This window comes from Nyctereutes procyonoides, unplaced genomic scaffold (genome assembly GCF_905146905.1).
Source record: "Nyctereutes procyonoides isolate TBG_1078 unplaced genomic scaffold, NYPRO_anot_genome, whole genome shotgun sequence".
Classification (NCBI taxonomy): Eukaryota; Metazoa; Chordata; class Mammalia; order Carnivora; family Canidae; genus Nyctereutes; species Nyctereutes procyonoides.
This window is the reverse complement of record NW_026575126.1, coordinates 9,449,146-9,456,437: the sequence shown is the minus strand read 5'-3', so window position 1 is coordinate 9,456,437 and position 7,292 is coordinate 9,449,146. Positions and strand designations below refer to the sequence as shown.

The following is a 7,292-nucleotide window of genomic DNA, read 5'->3' as shown; positions in this document are numbered from 1 at the left end:
ACAGCATTATTGTACTAATGTTCTTACTAAGTTGAAAATATAAAAAGATATTCTTAAGTATAGTGCACACATAATTTTCATTGCATTCAAACAGCAGTGTTCTGAAAATAAAATAAAAGCTCTAATTATCAAATTTATAAACACATACATATATGCATATGTTAATTTCCCACACAACTTTCCTGATTAAGTTAATGTTAAATACTTCATATACAAAGAGATATAGATAGATATTTCTAGATGAGAGCATGTAACTTCTTCTTTTGCTGCCCATATCAATAATATTTTGGAAATGTTTGACTCTTTGAACAACTGCTTTGTCAATAAAGCTAAAGGTCCTACAATGGTATTGAACATTTTAAAAAAATCCTCTAGATGCTGATTTTTTTTTTAAAAAAATAAGAAATTAAAAATATTTAAAGAATTCAACAAATGGAGCCCCTTCCAAAATTTTAGGTCTAAAGATTTTGGCAGCTCAAAATTATTGACAGTTTGCAAACAAGCACACATTGAAAGTATCATCACTTTCAAATTAATCATACAATGCATCTTCAAGGAATATTTGAAAAAATATTTACAAAATAAAATTAATTAAGCCATGGTAAATTTTTGTACTTAAAAATACCAGTGACCTAGTATTAGACATAGTTACAGCTAAGCCATGATAAAATATGTGAAAGTGTATAAGAATAATTATGGGCTATGATAATTTTTAATAAGATATTTTGTTTTAAGATAATTTTTAATAAGATATTTTGCCTTAACAACCACTGATTGGGGAGAAAATTTTAGTTGTGAAAATATTTATTTTTTTTGAAAATATTTCTTTAATATAATTCTTTGACATCTACAAATATAGTTAATCCGATTTGCCCATTCATAAGAGTGTATTTCAAAATCTTACGCTCCTAATCATTTGTATTGTCTTCTTCCACTCCTCAAAGTGTTCTGGCTTAGAGGATAAATGTATGCTCACCTTATAAGCTTGAAAGACTTTGGCTTTTATAGGCATACCTTGGTATTGCAGGTTTCATTCCAGAACATCTCAATAAAGTGAATCAAATTAATTTTTTGGTTTCCAAGTACATATAAAAACTATGTACTATGTACAATAGCATTACATCTAAAACAATAGTGTACATCTCCTAATTAGAAAAAGCTTTATTGCTAAAAATTGCTAACCATCATCTGAGCTCTCAGCAAGTCAATAATCTGGTGGAGTCTTGCCTAGATGTTGACAGCTGCTGACTGATCAGGGTAGTGGCTACTGCAAGTTGGGGTGACTGCAGCAATTTCTTAAAATAAGACAACAATGAAGTTTGCCACATAGATTGGCTTTTCCTTTCACAAGTGATTTCTCTGTAGCATGCAATGTTATTTGATAGCACTTTACCCACAGTAGAACTTCTTTCAGAATTGGAGTTAATCCTCTGAAACCCTACCGCTGCTTTATCAACTAAGTTTATGTAATATTCTAAATCCTCTGCTGTCATTTCAACAATCTTCACAGCATCTGTACCTGGAGTAGTTTCCATCTCAGGAAATCACTTTCTTTGCTCATCCATAAGAAGCAACTTCTCATCCACTTAAGCCTAAAACGAGATTGCAGCAGTTCAGTCACATCTTCAGGCTTTACTTCTAATTCTAGGTGTCTTGATATTTTTTACCACATCTTCAATTAGTTCCTACGCAAAGTCTTGAACCCCTGAAAGTCATCTATGAGGGTTAGAATCAACTTCTTCCAAACTCCTGTTAATGTTCATATTTTGTCCTCTTCTCGTGAATCATGTTCTTAATGGCATCTAGAATGGTAACTCCTTTCCAGAAGGTTTTTGACTTGCTTTGCCTAGATCCATCAGAGCAATCACTATGTATGGAGGCAAGAGCTTTCTGAAACCTATTTCTTAAATAAGACGACTCAAAAGTCAAAATTACTCCTTGATCCAGAGGCTACAGAATAGATGTGTTAGTAGGCATGAAAACAATGTTAATCTTGTTGTAGATCTCCATCAGAGCTCCATACATGCAGTAATATTTTAAAAAGAAACTTTTCCCTTGACCAATAGGTCTCAACGCAGGCTTAAATAATTCAGTAAACCATATTATAAACATCTGTTTATATGTCATCCAGGCTTTAGTGTTAAATTTATAGAGCACAAGCACAGTAAATTCAGCCTATTTCGTAAGGGCCCTGGGATTTTTTTTATAATGGTAATGAGCATTGGCTTTGACCTCAAGTCATCAACTGTAGTAACCCCTAACAAGAGAGAGTCAGGAGTCCTATGAAGCTTTGAAGCCAGGCATTGACTTCTCCTCTCTAGCTATGTAAGCCCTGGATGGCAATCTTCTTCTAATAAGAAGAATTAATAGAGTGTAGCCATCTCTATTAATTATATTAGCTGGATCCTCTGGATAACTTTCTGTGGCTTCTCTATTAGCACTTGCTGCTTCATCTTGCAATTTTGTGTTATGGAAATAGCTTCTTTCCTTAAAATCCATGAACCCACCTCTGATATCTTCAAATTTTTCTTCTGCATCTTCCTCACCTCCTTCAGCCTTCATGAAACTTAAGAGAGTTAAAGTCTTTTTCTGAATTAAACTTTGGCTTGAGGGAATGTTGTGGCTGGTTTGATCTTCTATCTGGATCATTAAAACTTTCTCCATATCAGCAATAAAACTGTTTCACTTTCTTGTCACTAGTGTGTTCACTAAAGTATCACTTATAATTTCCTTTAAGAACTTTTCCTTTGCATTTACAACTAACTTAACTATTTGGTGCAAGAGGACCAGTTTTCAACTTGTCACAACTTTTGACATGGTTTCTTATTAGGCTTAATCATTTCTAGCTTTTGATTTAAAAAGAGAAACATGCAATTCTTTCTTTCACTTGAATACCTAGAGGCCCTTGTAGAGGTATCAACTGACCTAACTGCATTCGATAAGATTGTGTTTCAGTGAATAAAGAAGCCTGGGGAGAGAGAGTGAAATGAGGGAATGGCTGGTCAGTGGAGCAGTCAGCAAACATACAACTTGTGAGTTTACATAGGCCTATTTTGTGTCTTCCCAAAACAATCACAATAGTAGCATCAAAGATTGCTGATCACAAATCATTATAACAACTATAATAACACTTAAAAAGTTTGAAATATTTCCACTATTACCAAATGTGACCCAAAGCCACAATGTGAACAAATGGTGTTTGAAAAATCTGCCCTATACACTTGCTTAACACAGGGCTGCCATAAACCTTCAATTTGGAAAACAAAAAAACAAAAACAACAAAACAAAGAAAAGCACTACCTATGAAGCAAAATAAAGCAAAGTACAGTAAAATAAGTTATGCCTATACTCTGATGAAAATAAAAATCATTTAGAGCTAAAAAAAATGACATGATGTGGCTTATAGACTACATATACATAGGACATACATATTCTTCTATATTCTAGGATTACTTTATCTCTATAGAGGAACATGATAAGCCAAATATGGAGACCAGACCGGGTAAATGGCTATTATAATAATGCCATTAGAAATGATAATGTGGTAACAATGTAGCTGAGTATTGTTCATATTTGAGATCTAACTCAAAACTAGAACCAAAAGCATTAGGTGACAGATGTCGGATATGGAAGAAAAACAATAATTTTGATGGCCTGAGAAACTATGCAAGTGAAGATGCTATTTTCAAAGATTAGGAAGTATTAAAGGATGGTATTTGCTGACAAGAGGTGAAAAGATTGTAAATATAATTTGGGACAAGATTGGGATGACTATTAGACATCTTAGGGATACTGACAAGAAAAATAGTTGAACATATGAGTCAGATTTAGAATAGAACCAATCTGGAGATATAACAGGAAAATCATTAGATATTTAAGCAGCACTTAAATTCAGATTGGACTAGATTACTCAGGAAGAAATCAAGGCAAAGAACAAAAGAGGTCCAGAAACTAAATTTCAAGGCCTTCATTTAGAGAGAGGCCAGAAAGTGAAACTGCAGAGGAGTGTCCAGCGTAACAGGAGGAAAGCCAGAGAAACAGAATACACTGGGAGGCAATGTGAAGGAAATGGTTCCAACAAGACAAGTGATCAGCGTTATAAAATGGTGATAAGCCAAGTATGAGGAGAACTGAGAACTGACCACTGGACTTAGCAAAGTAGAGGTCATAGTTGACCTTGACAAAAGTCATTATGGTAAAGTGAGTAGAGAAGTAAAACATGCTTTTATATATTTAAGCTAAAAGAGAGAGAGAGAGAAAGGGTGGATATGTAGATAGTAGGACAAATAATTATTAAATCTGGGTGACAGGAATATAAGATTTCATTGTCCATTATCTAATTTCGTGTATGTTTGAATTTTTCAAAACAAAAACTTTAAAATGGGAGAATCAAAGCAGAAAATTGGAGAAGCAATTACATGCAACTTTTCTTGGTAGCTTAGTTATAAAAGGGAGATGAGAAATGAGGCTGAGGGATGCTAGTTGGAGAGGAAGTAGGATCCAGAGAGACCTGTTTTCAAGTGTATGAAAAAGCATTATTTATTTGTACGGTGATAGTAATAAAGAGATAAAATTGATGATGCATTAAAGAGAAAGGGAAGACATGCTCAAAAGATAATTGAGCAAATAAAATGGAGGCGTTATCCAACGAAGGTTTCACTTTAGCTAAGAGCATGACATGGGTGTAGGAGTGATGTAGGGACTGTACACACAGTTGAAGTTTCCTGGGTGTTGTGATGGAGAAAGTGTGTGGCATTTTATTCCTATTGTTTCTCCGTCTTTAGTGAAATAAGCAAGGTCATAAGCTGAGAGTAAAGATGGATAAGAGAGTTTTAAATTTAAGAAGAAAGCAGGAAATAGTTACCTATGAGAGCAATAGAGTGAGGGGATTCTGAGTTCTAGCAGGTCAGCCATCGTGGTTGTGAGCTTTCCTTATCCACTGCAGGCAAGAGTACCAGTGTAAATGTAAATGATGAGTACAAAGAGTTGTATTCCTTTAGGGTACAGATTTTTCAGACTTTTACAAAAAAAAGCAAGACAATGAAGGCTATAGGCAAGGTAAAAAGAGGAGAGAAAGAGGTTATAGATTGAAGTCTGTAGGTCTCAGTAGGTCATGCAGAATCTAATAGGGATAAGAATCTAGGTGAGGAGTTTATTTGTATGTTGACTGAATTAAAATATAAAATTATTTTCATTAAGATACACTACAAAAGTGGAAAGAGAGCCTAAAAATATTTAATTTTTATATTTGTATATATTTATGTATAGTATACTATACAGATAGCTATAATATGTTTTTAACTGCTAAACATGTAAAAAAACAAGATGCATAGGCAATTCAAAAAAGAGGCAAATAAACATATGAAATAAAGATGCTCTATTTTATTAGTAATTAAGGTCACAATGAAATCCCATTTCATAATAATCGAGTTGGCAAACATTTTAAGAGTTGCTCGATATCAAATGTTGGCAAAGCAGAGAAACATCAGGAATATTTATACATAGCTGGTGGGACTGGGCATTGGTACAATCACTTGGGAGAATGTATAAAAATAACATCATAAAAAAATGGAGAAAGAAAGAAAAACCATTTAAATGTTTATAGCAGGAGAATGAATAAATAAATGCTGGTATATTCATACCATAGGCAAAAAGAATGAATAAAAATAAATCTCACAAACACCATGTTGGATAAAAAAAATTGAAGTTACACATTGAAAACCAATTATATAAAGATTTAAATATTCAAGACAAAATTATGTATTACTTAGGAATTTTTGCATATATAGAAAAACTATAAAGAAATTCATGACAGTGCTAAATAAGAATGTTGGGCTACTTCTAGAGGAGACATTGGCTGTGCCAAGGAAAGATTTGTGAAGATTTAGCTGAATCAAGCTATTTTCTTGAGCCAGTTGGTAAGTATGTAGATACTTGATACAATATTTCTTACATCTTTTTGGAAGTCTTAAGTACTAATAAACTTTAAACCTAAAAACCAGTAATATATTAACTAGCAACTTCAGAACTACAATAATAATGTCTCCCATTTTTCTTTCTCTTTCCATTTTTTTTCTTATCTTCATACCCCTTCATCTTTTTTGTTTTTCTTGCTGCCTCAGTACACCATGTATTTACTTCTTCCCCCTTGGGTTCCAACAATGTACTTAAGAAAATATACACATTTCCTTGAGTGTACAGTCTTTTACTGGAGGTCTAAATTTTTTAAAAGGGCTACACTGAGAAACATGTATATATGGATAGGTAATTTTCTTGATCCTAACCATTAAGAAGGGTAAAAATATTAGAGCAATTATTCTTTTCTTGAATTCATCTATTTCCGTGAAATCTCATTAGTTAAAACCAATAGCCCTCTCACTCCCTGAGGCGAGAAAAACTCTTACCTAATTCATATTATGAAGTTTGACAGACAGACTAATTTTCCCAAAGTTTATGATTTCCCATTAAAGTTTCTCTTCAGGTGTTTTTTTGTTTGTTTGTTTCTGGATGAGAAAATGTACCACTCCAGCTCACACATATTTGTTATATGGACCTTAAACTTTCCTTTTCTAATCTCATTTTACATCCTTCTGAATTATTAGCCAACACTTGGGCACTCTTTCTGCCCCTTCTCTGAGAACCTGGAGGTAATTTTAGCAACTATAATGGACAGTAACACCTAGTTTCTACAAATTTCATTTTCTCTACTCTCCTTTTGCTTAAATCATCTGTAGGGATTTCTCTTCTCCACAGATCAAGTTCATGAGTGAATATGCAGTTGTCATTTTGATTGCCGCTAGAAGCAGTGTTAAGGTTATAAATCACCCAAAATAAACCACCGAAAATACAATAGATCTCAGATTTTCAGAACTCAGTTTACTGTATATCCATAGAAATTTACATAGCACATGCAGCACATTTCCTTACTGCTTTATATGCCTTTGTGGAAATTTAAAATTAAGAGTAATCATATTTACCAACTAATAAATATGCCTTTTTTGTCCATTTAGTCAGGGCAAGATATGAATGTAGCATCCGTATAATGTCTACACATAAGTTTAAATGAATTAGCAAGTGAATACTCAGTGAGAGAAAGTGCTGAAGTTAAAATTGGATCTAATTTAAGCAAGGGAGATAGAAACATTTATTGAAGAAATACAAGTTTTTTTACAAAACGATAAAATTAGGCATGGGTTCTGTGCACAGTAGTCAGCTACAAAGTAATTTAAAACTTGATGCCATTGTGCTTCTGCACTGTATATCCCCCAGGAGTATCTTTTGGGAATATGATA

General features: G+C 33.3%; 1 pseudogene; it reads right to left on the bottom strand.

Annotated features, from left to right (window-relative positions):
• Positions 1–1,196: 1,196 nt before the first annotated feature.
• Positions 1,197–4,191, bottom strand: LOC129519343 (tigger transposable element-derived protein 1-like; annotated as a pseudogene).
• Positions 4,192–7,292: the final 3,101 nt, after the last annotated feature.